The 14,122-nt window shown below is 39.3% G+C and overlaps 1 protein-coding gene across 4 annotated transcripts in view; it reads right to left on the reverse strand.

The window, feature by feature from the left end:
* LOC109418753 (somatostatin receptor type 2-like) overlaps positions 1-14,122 on the reverse strand; it is a 276,019-nt gene that overhangs the window by 134,977 nt on the left and 126,920 nt on the right. Inside the window, exon 1 of one of the 4 annotated variants that reach the window (XM_062861292.1) lies at positions 5,532-5,677. The exons of the other annotated variants lie outside the window; for them this stretch is intronic. The gene's annotated coding sequence lies outside the window, so the exon portion shown is untranslated. Of the gene's footprint in view, positions 1-5,531; positions 5,678-14,122 lie in introns of those variants that run through there. 4 annotated transcript variants of the gene reach the window in all.

The raw sequence follows: 14,122 nt of genomic DNA on the forward strand, positions 1-14,122 counted from the left end.
ATTCTCTACACATTGATAAACGCCTAAAAGTATGCAATGCCCTTGTAATTTCATGTAGATAAATATGTGTTGTTCAAAATTTGTTGATATAACATTAAAAAACTACCCAAATAAAAAGAAAACTAACCATGAATAGCATGTAATCATATGTTGATGTTACGTTAAGCATTTATTATTACAAAGATAATGATTTTAGATAGCTAAATTTATTGTGTTTTGCGCTCAATACTCCACAAACTCATTTTTATATGCAGAATTTAGTAAAAAATCATTTTTTTTATATAAAAATTCTATCTAATATATTCCACAAGCCTTCTCTCATCATGTTCATACCTCTAAGATTTCAATCTGTGATTATTTTTTGAGATTTGATGTGTTTTTAGGGCATTATTAAAGTTACCCCAAAATGAAAATCTGATTTTCGCTTATATGGAAAACTAAAAGTTATCCAAAATATTTCAGATTATCGAATCTTTTAATTGCAATTGATAACTGATACCCCAGTACTTGTTTTAAAAATATAAAACTCGGGGAAATACGGTTACATGTAAAAATATTGAGAAAATTCGCTGAAAAACTATCAAAGTTACCCCATTTTACGGTATTATAGAAATATTGTTGAATTTATATTCTCAAGGATATATCATAAAATTTTTATGGGTTCCAGCTCATTCTAAGATTTATGGCAATGAACAAGCCGATTATTTGGCAAAATTGGGCGTTTTACGTGGAATAACCTACAACCGTGTAATTTTACCTTTTGAGCATTTTCCTAAACTAAAGAAAACATCTATGATTGAGTGGCAAAATTCTTGGAATTTAAGTGATCAAGGACGATATTGTTATTCTATTTGTCCAAGGGTTAAAAAAATTCCTTGGTTTAAACATCTACCTGTTGGGCGTAATTTTATTTGTTGTTTTTCTAGACTCATTTCCAATCATTACATTTGTAATTGTTATTTGTACCGCATCAATATCAATGACTCTAATCTTTGCTATTGTGGCGTATCATATGAGGACATAGACCACATTGTTTTGAATTGTTCAAGGTTCAATTTACCAAGACAGATATTTTTTGATCGAATATCCAATTTGGGTTCAACTATCCCTATATCTATTCGTGATGTTTTAGCTCAGAAAAATGTTCCAATTTTGAAACTCATTTATAAATACTTAATGGATATTTCTTATTCGGTTTGAAACTTTCTGCTGTTTTTTTTTGCCTTTTCATTTTCAGATACCTTGTTTTTTGAATGTTTTCCTTTGCCCGCACTGATGCTTCAAGCTTCGCCTTCGGTTACGTGATGCCATATGGATTCCTTGAATGATCTCGGCTCCGACATGGAATTCCTCCGGATGAGCCTAATTTTAATATTTAGTATTATAACGTTAATTTGAAAAGATATAGAGGTTTTGCGCCCTTTTGAGAAAGATTTCAAATGGAAATCACTCAAGGGGGCTTTTCCCTCTTCTAAAATTTACAGTTAAAAATAAATAAATAAATAAATAAATAAATAAATAATTCGTACCACCACAATATCTGTAAGATTTGTGTTCGAAAACAAATCATACAATCTAAACAAAACTAAAATAGAGTTAGTTTATCGAATTAAAAGTTTATCCAGGTAATTTGACAGCAATCATTGTCGAATTAGCGTGGTTTTATGGTACGACACGCATGGGTATGGTCCAATTTCACATTTACCACATACCGATTGTCCCTGATGTGGGCTTAGACTATAGTTTCATGCAAATTATCAATCAGTTTTTCTAAAAAGTCGCAAATTGATTTAATGCATGTATGGGTTTGGTTCATTTGTGCATTTCGCCTGTTCCGGCAAAGCACTCGAATCTGGTTCAAGAAAACTACATACTAATCAGAAACTATTTTCTTGCTGACCGTTCTTCGCGTTGTCGAAGAAGCCGTTATTTAATGTGCTGCGTGTATGCGTTTGGTTCTTTTCTACATTTGACCACTTCCGTCGGGGCACCTGGAACCGGTTTCGGCATACTATCGATTACCTAAAAAGTCATTTAATGTGTCGAATTTATGGGTTTGGTTTTCCTTAACATTTGACCACTTCCGATGGGGCAACCGTAATCGGTTGTGGAACACTACCGGTTGTCCTCAATATGGCCGGAAACTTTTTTTGCCTAATCAAGAGGCCAAAAAATCCGCGAATTGATGTGTCGCTTGCACGGGTTTGGTTCCCTTTTATAGTTGGCCATTTCGAGTGGACACCCGGAGCCAGTTCCGGATCACAACCGATTCAGATATGTTCTGAAAATATTTTCCTGCTTACTGTTCATCAGGATATCAAAACAGCCACTATTTGATATGTCGCTTGCATGGGTTTAATTAACTTTTATACTTTTCCATCTCCGGCGGAACATCTAGAACCGGTTCCGATATGGTCTGAGAATGCTTTCCTGCTTACTGTTCATCAGGTTATCGAAAAAGCTGCGGTTTGATATGTCGCATGCATGGTTTTAGTTCAATTTTATATTTGGCCACTTCCGATGGGACACCCGGAACCGGTTCCAGGACACAACTGGTTCAGATATGGTCTGAGAAAATTATCCTGCTTACTGTTCATCAGGATATCGAAAAAGCCACTATTTGATATGTCGCATGCATTGTTTTAGTTAACTTTTATACTTGGCCACTTCCGGCGGGACATTTGCAACCGGTTCCGGAACACTACTGGTTCCGATATGGTCTAACAATGCTTTCCTGCTTACTGTTCATCATGTTATCGAAAAAGCCGCGGTTTGATATGTCGCATGCTTTGGTTTGATTCACTTTTATGTGTTTTACGTGTTCACCGACGAAGTACTTACTGCCGAGGATATCAACACTACAACTTCCACCATCCCGCGCCTGCCTAATCCAGGTTTCCAGGTCTCCATTACATCCGATACAGTCATCTGTGCTTCGAGAAAATTGAAGTCATCGACAGGACATGGTCCTGATTGCATTCCATCTCTTCTACTTAAAAGATGTGCTACTTCTTTGGCAACACCTCTTGCAGGAATTTTAAACAAGTCGCTAACTACTGGGGAATTTCCGGCCTGCTGGAAAGACTCCTTCGTATTATCCGTATACAAGAAAGGCTGCAGAACGAACGTAGCTAATTACCGTGGTATTGCCTCGCTGAGTGCCATCTCCAAGTTGTTTGAGCTAATTGTCCTCGACAAGCTGTTTCATGAGTGTGCACATTATATTTCGAAGAACCAACACGGATTCATGCCCAAGCGATCAACATCTTCCAATCTGGTAACGTTCACTTCATTCATCCTCCGTGAGATGGAAAAGGGTCATCAAGTGGATGCTGTTTATACAGATCTTTCCGCGGCATTCGACAAAATGAACCATGCGATTGCCCTTGCCAAATTTGAAAAATTTGGTTTCGATGGCAACTCACTCAACTGGCTTCGCTCTTATCTGACCGGTCGTAGTATGTCAGTTAAAATTGGTGATCATGTATCACTGCCATTTTTGGTCACTTCTGGTGTCCCACAAGGAAGCCATCTTGGACCGTTTTTGTTTTTGATGTATATGAACGATGTCAATTTTATCCTAAAATGTTTAACATTATCGTACGCTGATGATCTGAAGCTTTACCAGGTTATTAAAACTCCAAATGATGCATCTTTCCTGCAGCAGGAACTTCAGATTTTTGCTGATTGGTGCCATCGTAATCGGATGCTATTGAATGCTTCGAAATGTTCGGTTATATCTTTTGGTCGAAAGCATTTGCCGTATCAACACAACTACCACTTAGATAATACTAGCTTAAAGCGTGAGACTACAGTTAAAGATTTGGGAGTTATGCTAGACAGCAAACTGTCCTTCAAACATCACGTGTCGTATATTGTGTCCAAGGCTTCCTCTCAATTAGGGTTCATTTTTCGCTTCGCAAAAAAATTCAAGGATGTTTATTGCTTGAAAGCATTGTATTGCTCTTTGGTTCGTCCTATTTTAGAATACTCTTCTGTAGTTTGGGCACCGTACTACATGTCTGATATCCAACGAATTGAAGGAATACAGCGCAAATTCGTTCGATTCGCCCTCCGATTTCTTTACTGGAGAGATCCTTTTAACTTGCCCAGCTATGAAGACCGTTGTCGGCTCATTAACCTGGAACTTCTTCAAGCAAGGAGAAATGTTGCCAAATCATGTTTCATCGGTGATCTCTTGCAGAATAACATCGACTGTCCTGAGTTACTCGGGAAAATTAAAATAAATACTCGCAGACGTAGTCTACGGTCGCACTCATTTTTAAGTTTGAATTACTCTAGAACCAACTATGCTGTTAACGAACCGTTTCAAAGTATGTGCAGTGTTTTCAATAGATGTTATGAGGTTTTTGATTTTCATGTTTCCCGTGCAGTTAATAAGAGTAGATTTAAGAAGATTTTATGTTAGTTTTAAGTAGTTAAGTATTAAGTATTTGTCATTGGGGTGGATATTTTACCTGTTGACAGTAATAATGAATAAATAAATAAATAAATGAATAAATAAATAAATGTTTGGTCACTTCCGGCGGGATACCCAGAACCGGTTCCGGGACACTACCGGTGCAGATATGGTCTGAGACTATTTTTCTGTTTACCATTCATTAAGTTATCGAAAATGCCGTAGTTTGATGTGCCGCATGGATGGGTTTGTAGCGTTTTCATATCTGGCCCCTTCCTGGGGTACCGGTCCGGAACACCTAAATGGTCATAACTCCGGAACGGCTGGACCGATCTGAACCATTTTCAATAGGAAACAATGGGACCAGATTCCGCGTTGAATGAACCGTCGGTCATTAAAATCGGTTGAGGTTTACTGCCAAAAAGTGATGTGAGTTTTTTTTGTACACATACACACATACACACACACACATACACACACACAGACATCACCTCAATTCGTCAAGCTGAGTCGATTGGTATATAAGACTTGACCCCTCCGGAGGCTCTATCAAATTTTCGTTTTTGGAGTGAACATATAGCCTTTCGGTACACCTTGGTGCACGAGAAAGGCAAAACTCTCATTTTTGAGTAGCGCCCATGCCGCACAGGGACTGTGTTGGAAACACACATTTTTTTGAATTGCTCGTACGATCACATTTTTGCAAAATATCAATATTTTTCGGTATTTGAAGGTGGTTTACAAACCCAGTGAGGTTACCATGTCGACATTATTGCAAAATACATGCTCATGTGAGCGTACGAGCAATTTTTAAAAAAATGTGTGTTTCCAACACAGTCATGTGCGGCATGGATGTTTACTAAAAATGTGCAGGCCGAACACATTTTTGAGCGTATCCGTTTTTGCGTGTACCGAGAAATTGAACGACCAGTCACAGTCCGTCGCCTTCTTGAAAAATGTAATCATTAATTTGCCTAAGAATGCTGCGAATATGCTACTGTATGAAGATTTGTTCACCTAAACAGTGTTTCAATAATTGGCTTGAACTTGTCAGAAACACAAGAGCCAAAACAAACAACGCCAAAACCCCTTTAACAGCCGCAATTCGTACCTCCCGAACCGATGCGCCATCACACAAGCGCCAAAGAGCAAACTTTCACACCCACCGAGTAAACCCCTGTGGCACTGGAAGTAGTCTCGCGTTCATTACGACACACGTCTATGTTGACGATGGCGACGGCAACGACGACGACGACGACCGGAACGGCACCGAAGAGTCAAAAGCAAATAGTAAACATCGACACGCAAACGATAACACACCGACCCCGACTAACGTCTCACCACATCGTGTATTCCATTCTCGCTCTATATGATATGGGACACAGTGAAAGAGATTGCTAGAAATTGGTAGACACATTTAATTAAATTCCATTATTAACTAAAGTGTTCAAATTTTGAAGTGCCCATGTGCTGTTTAGAGTAATACGGGGCAACCATTCAATTTTATCTTTTTTTTTTTTTTAAAAAAGCTGGTTCAGATGAAAACGATTAAATACAGTGTTAGTTTAAATCTATTGATACCCCTTTAAAGAGCCCCAGTGGCTTCATTTAAACCCTACTGAAACCCTCTGATGCCCCCAGAAACCTATCGAAACGCCTCGGAAGCCTTAATCAGCAGTAAACTATAAGAAAATCCCCGGAGAATTCTGTAGAACTCCCTTAAGCTTTATTGAAGTCTCCAGAAACCCCCTGAAAATTTACTGAAAGGTCTTGAAATGCATTGAAAACTCCCTCTGAGTCCCCGTAGTCACCCCATAACTCTGCTGAATCTCTGCACAGCCTGATACCCCTTGAAGCCCAATAGAAACTCAAACTGTACCGAAACACCCTTAAACCTAATGAAACCCACTGAAATGTATTCAAAAGCCTTGAAATCCATCAGGAAACTCTCAAGAGACCTTGCCGGTTTTTTTTTTCTAATGAAATGAAGCGGGCCTGGTGTGATGGTCACGGGGTTTAAGCCCATGACTATCACGTCAAAGACCTGAGATCTAATCCCACTCTCGACATACTCACAAAAACGTGAGATCTTCCTAAAACCTCTCTAAGGCGCTTCAATACAGTCTTGATATAATTCTAATTCTACTGGAATCCCCTGAAATCAACTGAAACGCTTCAAAATACCATTCAATCCCCCTGAAGATCTCATGAGAGCCCCTAAAATATTCGGAAATTCCCCGTAGCGGCTTTTAAACCCTGAAATCCTCCTGATACCTTCTGGAACTCTCTTGGAAGCCCCCGGACACCCACGGGAATTCCTCTGAAACCCCAGAAACGCCTTGAAACACCTGGGGGTAAACTTCAACAAATTATTGAAGTTTCACAACCAGGCCTCCAGATATTTTACAAGGATGCATAAAAACTAATAGAAACAGGTCAAATACTGTTCTGTTTAATTCAAACAATTGTTTAGCATCCCTTCAAAGTTACGTATGTATTTCGGCCTCAACTGTTAGATCGTTTTCAGTGCCGCATACTTGAATCGAAGAGACCCTAAAGATGACCTTATAATTGAAGTCAAAATGTGCATCTGTCATAGGATGGCAAGAAGATGTAGATGGAATTAAACATAACAGTACCTATTTAACTCGGTTTTCTCATGTTTACAGGTGGTCCACTAATACACCCAGGGTAATTCTAGATTATACGCTAATTTGACCATCCAAAGGAACCACCCATCCCACAGTGCCTGCCGTTTGGGATGGAAGACTCTATGCCCCGGTCGAGCTGTAATTTCCCGTTTAATTGCAGTCCGCACCATCTACCATTTCGCTAATTTAGTCGCTTTTTATACCGCACATTTTCACCCCCTTTCCACCCCTCCTCCTCCACTCTGCCATCCACCCCATTAGGGCGGGTTGTCACATTCGCCAATCAGTCGGTCGTCGGTACCTACCTACCGGTGGTGGAGATGCCACCGCTAACGAAGGGCCCCAACGAAAAATGCTCTCTCGGAAAATTAAAAGTTGCTCACACGCACCACACCGCACCACGCGCGCACCGTTCGGGACTGAATGAAAAGTCCATCAGGCGGAAATATTTTCCGGCCACCACCCGTAAAGAATCGTGTGCGGTCGGGTTGGTAGGTATGTAGCTGCATACCCTGACCTGATGCCAGTACAGTGCGAATGGGGAATGTTCTACGTCATGTAACCGGTTAACGCACTCAACTCCAGATGAAAGCGATTTTTAACGCTTTCGATACAGCTGCTGGCTCGTAATCCGAAACGACCGACGGCCGTCCCTCGGTATTTACGGAGCCGGAGGCAATTAGCGATGAATGTTGACTCGTTTCAGTGCGTAATGGCTTGTTCTCATGTAATGAATTTGTTTACTAATGATGGAGGAAACAATTAGCAACGTAGAAGGACATCATCAACTGGAGGTCCAGAGAGAAGAGATGTGAATTGCGGGGGAGCCATTCAGTGAGGGTCAAAAAAGGACTTGCGATTGGAAACTTCGTACATGGAACTACAGATCTCTTAACTTCATCGGGAGCACCCGTACACTCGCCGATATACGCCGAAGGACCGCGAGATCGGCATCGTAGCGCTGTAGAAGACTATAATACTATGGAGACATAGTATCTATGGTAACATAGACGTATCCATGCGACGTGATCGGATGATGACCGATCGACAAAAGAATGCGCAGGTTGAGGATCGAGGGCCGATTCTTCAACATCAGCATAATACACGTGCACTGCCTTCACCTCGGAAGCACTGCACAGTGCGGAAAAATTGATATAAAACGAATAAATTCAATATCTCTGCTCGGAGCAGGCTTGGCATTGGTCATCGTTGGTAATCACTTTCACGTAACTCATCAAATCGTCTACGCCGTTGCTCAGGAGCTTTTCGGGTTGCGAACGTTCATCGAACGAAAGGTTCAAGTAACCATAGAAAACTTCAATTCTTCATTACACCAACAAAGCAAGCCATGAAAGTGTTTGACACTTCTCAGGTCATTATGACAGACCACACACATGCAAGAAAAAGACGGATAATATATTCTACTTTATCGATTTTGTTGCCGTCCTTTTCATGCTCCATCATGTTCCATCTGTCAGAATGACCTGAGAATTGTCAGTCATTTTGAGGTTAGATTCGTTGGTGTAATGAAGAATAAAGTGTTTTTTTTTAACAACGACCGTCACCGATTACCGAATCGACGGTCATGAAGGTCAATGCAGCAGTCGCAAAACTACTGTCAAAGTCCAAATTAAGTCGTTCATGTCCTGTAATAGTTCAGTATAGGCGCACCTCTAGTTGTAAGTAACTCCACATTTGAGCTTAAGAACTATGAATTAGAATCCATCTCCAAAATGATGATAAAACAGATTAGTCAAAAAACGCATTTGCATATGCCATTGTCTGGCCTTTTTTTGCGTTTCATCGACTTCGTCATATCCTTTTTGCATTCACTTTTGTGCTACTATTAGTCGAGACCAGCTCGTGCAATAAACACCATACAGTGTACCAATAGAGTAAAATATATCGTTTTTTTTGCAAAGTGCTCATTAAATTGAAGTTTTCGTTAGTATAAATTCGCGTCGTGTTGGAAGTGATTTCTTACCCGAAAAATAGCCCGTGATTCGACCCCGTAATACAACATGTCCCTTACATTGCTGTGAAATTTCGGGGTTCATGAAGTACTAGATCAGAAAACTATAATACCTTCGTATGATGATACCTTGTACCTTGCCTTGTACTCATCTACAAATAGAAATCCTAGTACTCCGTTGATGTTGCTATGAGTAACAAACCACTGTTTATACAAATATAAACAGGAAAATTTCAGACTTTGGTGGGTAACGTATTAACTGATTACACCGTTCAACACTATATTTTGTTATGGGATGAGAAAAAAAAATAACAGGGGTTTGGGACCCCAGAAGTGTCATAGTGAAAGAATTTTTGAAAAATATTGGACCGGGCCTTCACAGTTTAAGACCGAAGTTTGTATGGAGAACTTGGGGTGTTCAATTGATATGCGCGTCAGAACGGGCTGAGAATATATTTAGGCGTTAGACAATAACGAAACAAACCTGAATACCGAAAACGCCTAAATATATGCACCATACGTTCTTATGCGCGTATCAATTGAACACCCCAAGTTCTCCATACAAACTTCGGTCTTGAACTGTGAAGGATCCGTCCAATATTTTTCAAAAATTCTTTCACTAGGGCACTTCTGGGGTCCCGAACCCCTGTTATTTTTTTTCTTATCCCATAACACCAAATTTTGTGAAATTTTGTCGAGCAGTGTTATTTTCTTGACACAATTTAGCATTTATTTTTTGTTTTGGGAAACGGAAGTGAAACCCCAACATCTTCCCTTCAACAGGTGTCAAGCTTGGGAATAAACGGTGGATACAAGCTACTGCATAATATCGTAGACAATCTCCAATATGTCAGAACCTATAATCAAGCATAATTCAGTTCCCGATCTTATTCAGTAGGAATTTAGGGCTGTCCACATTCAATCGGAATATGACGTGCTTCTCACTAGCCGAATTGAAGCCACCCCGGGACAAGACAAGGCGCTATTAGAAGCATAACATGATTGAAAATAAGTTGTGGCCCACCAGTATTTTGAGAGGCTATTGAAGTAGAATACCTTGAATTACATAATATACCTAGTATTTTCAGCAATTAAACCATTTATTTCACTGTAAAACCAACAAATCGATCCCCAACTACTGCGTTTCCGGTTTCACGTATCGGCCGGCTGTTAAATAAATCACTGCAATAGATTCTTGCTGAGCCACACCGGCCAGATCTTCTCCATCTCAATGATGTAATTGCTCTACCAAAACTCTTCTGGTTGTTCTTTCCTTTCCCGATCGTACAGAACCATCACTTCCTTGACGACCTGTCGACTGGCCCCAGACACAGCTTGGATTGACTCTTCGTCTGAATGTGCTCCGTTTCCTCGCGAACTTTTTGGTAGCGTTCAAGATTATTTTCCACCGTGCCTCGGTGCTTCGGAACAACCCACAAGATTCAATCGCCGATCAGGTGCTTCAGGCTGAAGCTTCTCTCTGAGTCCACCGAACTGGGTCTAACTAACCCCGAGCAGAGGAAAATATCAAAATAATAACAACGGAATCACAAAACCTGTTTTTATATCTTGGTTTGTTATTATTAACTTATTAGGTCATCACCGTTCCATAACATGTTCTGTTGGGCAATCTTATTTTGTTATGAACGTGCTCTTGTGCTCATGTTTTGTTGTAGCACAAGTTCAGTTATTATTGTGTCATTGAGACTGTACAAATATTTGATCAACATAACTAGCATCAACATATTACAACATAACTAGCTTTGCAATCAAAACTACATTATTGGAGATTTTCGTTGTTCACATCATTCCGTGAGGAACTGTAAGAGAAAATATTATTTTGTCATCAGTTCCTCTTCTTTCTGACATTACGTTTTAAGGCCGCACGGAAGGACGTGTATTTTTCCTATCTTCCCTCTCTTTCTAACAATTTGCCTCACGATTTTGAAGATGCAAATATCAAATTCCACTGCACTGACGTAGCTGAAACTTAAGTCGATTGTGCACCGCAAGTGAGCAAATGAACGATCAAATTTTTAGGCAATAATATGAAGTAGAAGTTGAGATTTGCATCTTACTAACAACAGAGCAATGGCGGACAATTCAACCACCGTCCCGTCCGGCCTTAACTGTGACAGAGCCAACTTATCAGCCTTTTGTTTTATAAGCACTTTGAAAAGTAAACCTGTTTTTTTTTTGTCCCAGTTTCAGTTAGGTTCTTTCTTTTTCTTGGCGTAACGTCCTCACTGGGACAAAGCCTGCTTCTCAGCTTAGTGTTCAATGAGCACTTCCACAGTTTTTAACTGAGAGATTCCTCTGCCAATGACCATTTTGCATGTGTATATCGTGTGGCAGGCACGAAGATACTCTATGCCCAAGGAAGTCAAGGAAATTTCCTTTACGAAAAGATCCTGGACCGACCGGGAATCGAACCCGCCACCCTCAGCATGGTCATGCTGAATACCCGTGCGTTTACCGCCTCGGCTATATGGGCCGTTTCAGTTCAGTTTTAGTTAGGTATGAATACGAATATAGAGAGTGTAATACAGGGTTAGCCATTGTATGAAACATTTTGGATCAACTGGTGGAATTCAAAGACGAACAACACATTTTCGACAAAAATGTTAAAAAAATAAGTCATCAAGAAGAAGAACTCTATTGATTATTTTTAGACATTTTATTTTTATTGATTTCACTGCATCGAGCCCACTTAGATTCACTTGGATGAATGTGTCAATCAATGAGGTAATAATGTAAATTACTCTTATAAACAATGAACCACCTATTAAAGGGCTTCAAAATGTCGATAGTTTTTCATCTTAAGTTGTTTAGAAAATTAACGAAAACTATTGTTTCTCTCTGTTTTCGATAATAAATCGTTTGCGACAACAATGGGACGCTATTATGAATGAAACATTTAACAATAGATCCTATTGTTGCGTATCCCATTGAATTCATATAGGACTTTGGAGGAGTTCCTATCCGCAACAGAAAAAAAAGCAAATTTTGTTTTCAGATTGTTATCAATAACTTATTCATTTCAAAATTTGTTATTGAAATATTTTAAAAATTCGCTGTTATTAAGTTGTTATTGAAACTAACAAAACATGTTATTAAACAGGTCTTCCAGGAACATTTTTTTGTTATAATTTTTGTTATTTTGCCGCTTATGATAGACAAGTTTATAACAGGATATGTTATGTAAATAACATGAAAATAACTCTTTCCGTTACTCAGTTATTTTTCCAAAATAACACATTCTATTATGCTGTTGCTATTCCCTTCAGCTTGGGACGCCAAAGCACCCGGGGGGGGGGGGGGGCGATCTATGGGGTTCTAGTTATAGATTTACAAGCGATTTAATGTAGTTTATAGGCTTAGAAGTCTGACAACTTACTGAGATCTAAAAAGCTTAAAATCTTTGTAAATAATTGTTGATTTGAAACGCTTTTCTGCCAGATAATCATGACACATTGAAATTAGTTTGTTGCCATGAAATACTACATCATCGTGATCTACTATGTACAAAGTTCGTAGGAAACGGGGTAGTCAGCCAAACGTCAAACTTGGGCACCGGGGACCAAATGTAGTACTAGAAGCGGTACCCAGTCTGAGCCCGAGTGCTGGAATTTGCTACTGTGTTGATTCACATTATTTAGCCGCTTTTAATTCTGACCACTGTGGATTAGTTTTCACGAGTACACTAAGGGGATTCAGGTGGCCAAAAATCGAAAATTGGCCACTTGGACCAGTAAACCCTAGAATATTGGTTTGCTAATCCCTATACTTATTGAGATATTGGTAGCAGAATGAGACCATTGTCGATTTTTGGTAAAATGAATGAAATGTTCAACTTTACATATCTTTGGCTTAAATGAAAAATGTCATACTTTTAAAGTAGTTTCTAAAAGCTTACCTGTAAACCTTTCGAATGACGTATCAGACGTAGAAATGTTGATTGTAAAAGTTTTAAATGATACCACATTAAAGAAATCAAATTTTCTCCATGCAGACCGTTCCATACAAATAAGTTTCGCAAATTTTCGCTTCGGGACTACTTCTATGTCTTTGTTTAGGATCCCTGGGAGACATTGAAATCAAATTTGGCTGCTACTAGCTGCTATTCTGCAATTCCAATCAAGTTGTCGGCGACGATTGAGATATTGCTATATAAAACCACCCTATTGGCCATTCACGGTGTGTCTGGTAGAAGAAATTTATTACAAAAAAATAAGCATCGCTAATTTTTACGTTACGTGAAAGTTGACGCTACTAGCTTTCATTCAAGCCCAACATCGAAATATTCCATCGGAGGAACTTTTTCATACAAAAATTGGGTATGTTTGTTAAGTAGAAATAGGGATTAATTTGGAACCGTTCATTTTGTATGGGGAAAAACAGTATTCTGAAAAAGTTGTTCGAGATCCCTCGGTGGATTTTTTTGAGGGACCGTGCAAATGAAAGCTGGAAGCCTCTATTTTTGAATAGCGAAAAATTTGGCGATGCCTATTTTTTTGTTTTAAACCTTTCCCATACACACGTCGTGCATTAAATATCTCTGAGGAAATTTTTGGTCGTCACGGCCGCTTTTCTCGGAAGATCAATCATAGTACAGTCTAAATCTGGCCTTGGATCTCTGCGAAGCGTGTTTTTACGAATTGGAATACCATTTGTAAATAGGAACAGAAATCCTTAAACGCCTGAAAGTGTGCAATGCCCATATAATTTCATGCTGTTTAAAACTATCGTGTTAAAACAACCTGTTTAACATGTATTTCATATTTTTCAGGCATAAACCCTACGAATAGGAGCTAGACATTATGAAATTGACGCGAAAATATTTTTGGCCATCTGTTTGTATGGAGCCGCCCCATAGTGGAGTAGTGGATGTATTTGAATGAATTTTTGACACAATCTGTAAAAATCTGTATAGTTTCAGTTAAGGAGGGTGTCATTCGCCGCCTAGTTCGCCGCACAATGCTGGAAATCAGTGTATTGAGCTCGTTTCACCCCACTCTCTCTCACACACTTGTTTGAGAAAAATCATCATTTATGTCCGACTAGCGTGCAAAATAAATG

Source organism: Aedes albopictus, chromosome 3, assembly GCF_035046485.1.
Source record: "Aedes albopictus strain Foshan chromosome 3, AalbF5, whole genome shotgun sequence".
In the NCBI taxonomy this organism is placed as follows: Eukaryota; Metazoa; Arthropoda; class Insecta; order Diptera; family Culicidae; genus Aedes; species Aedes albopictus.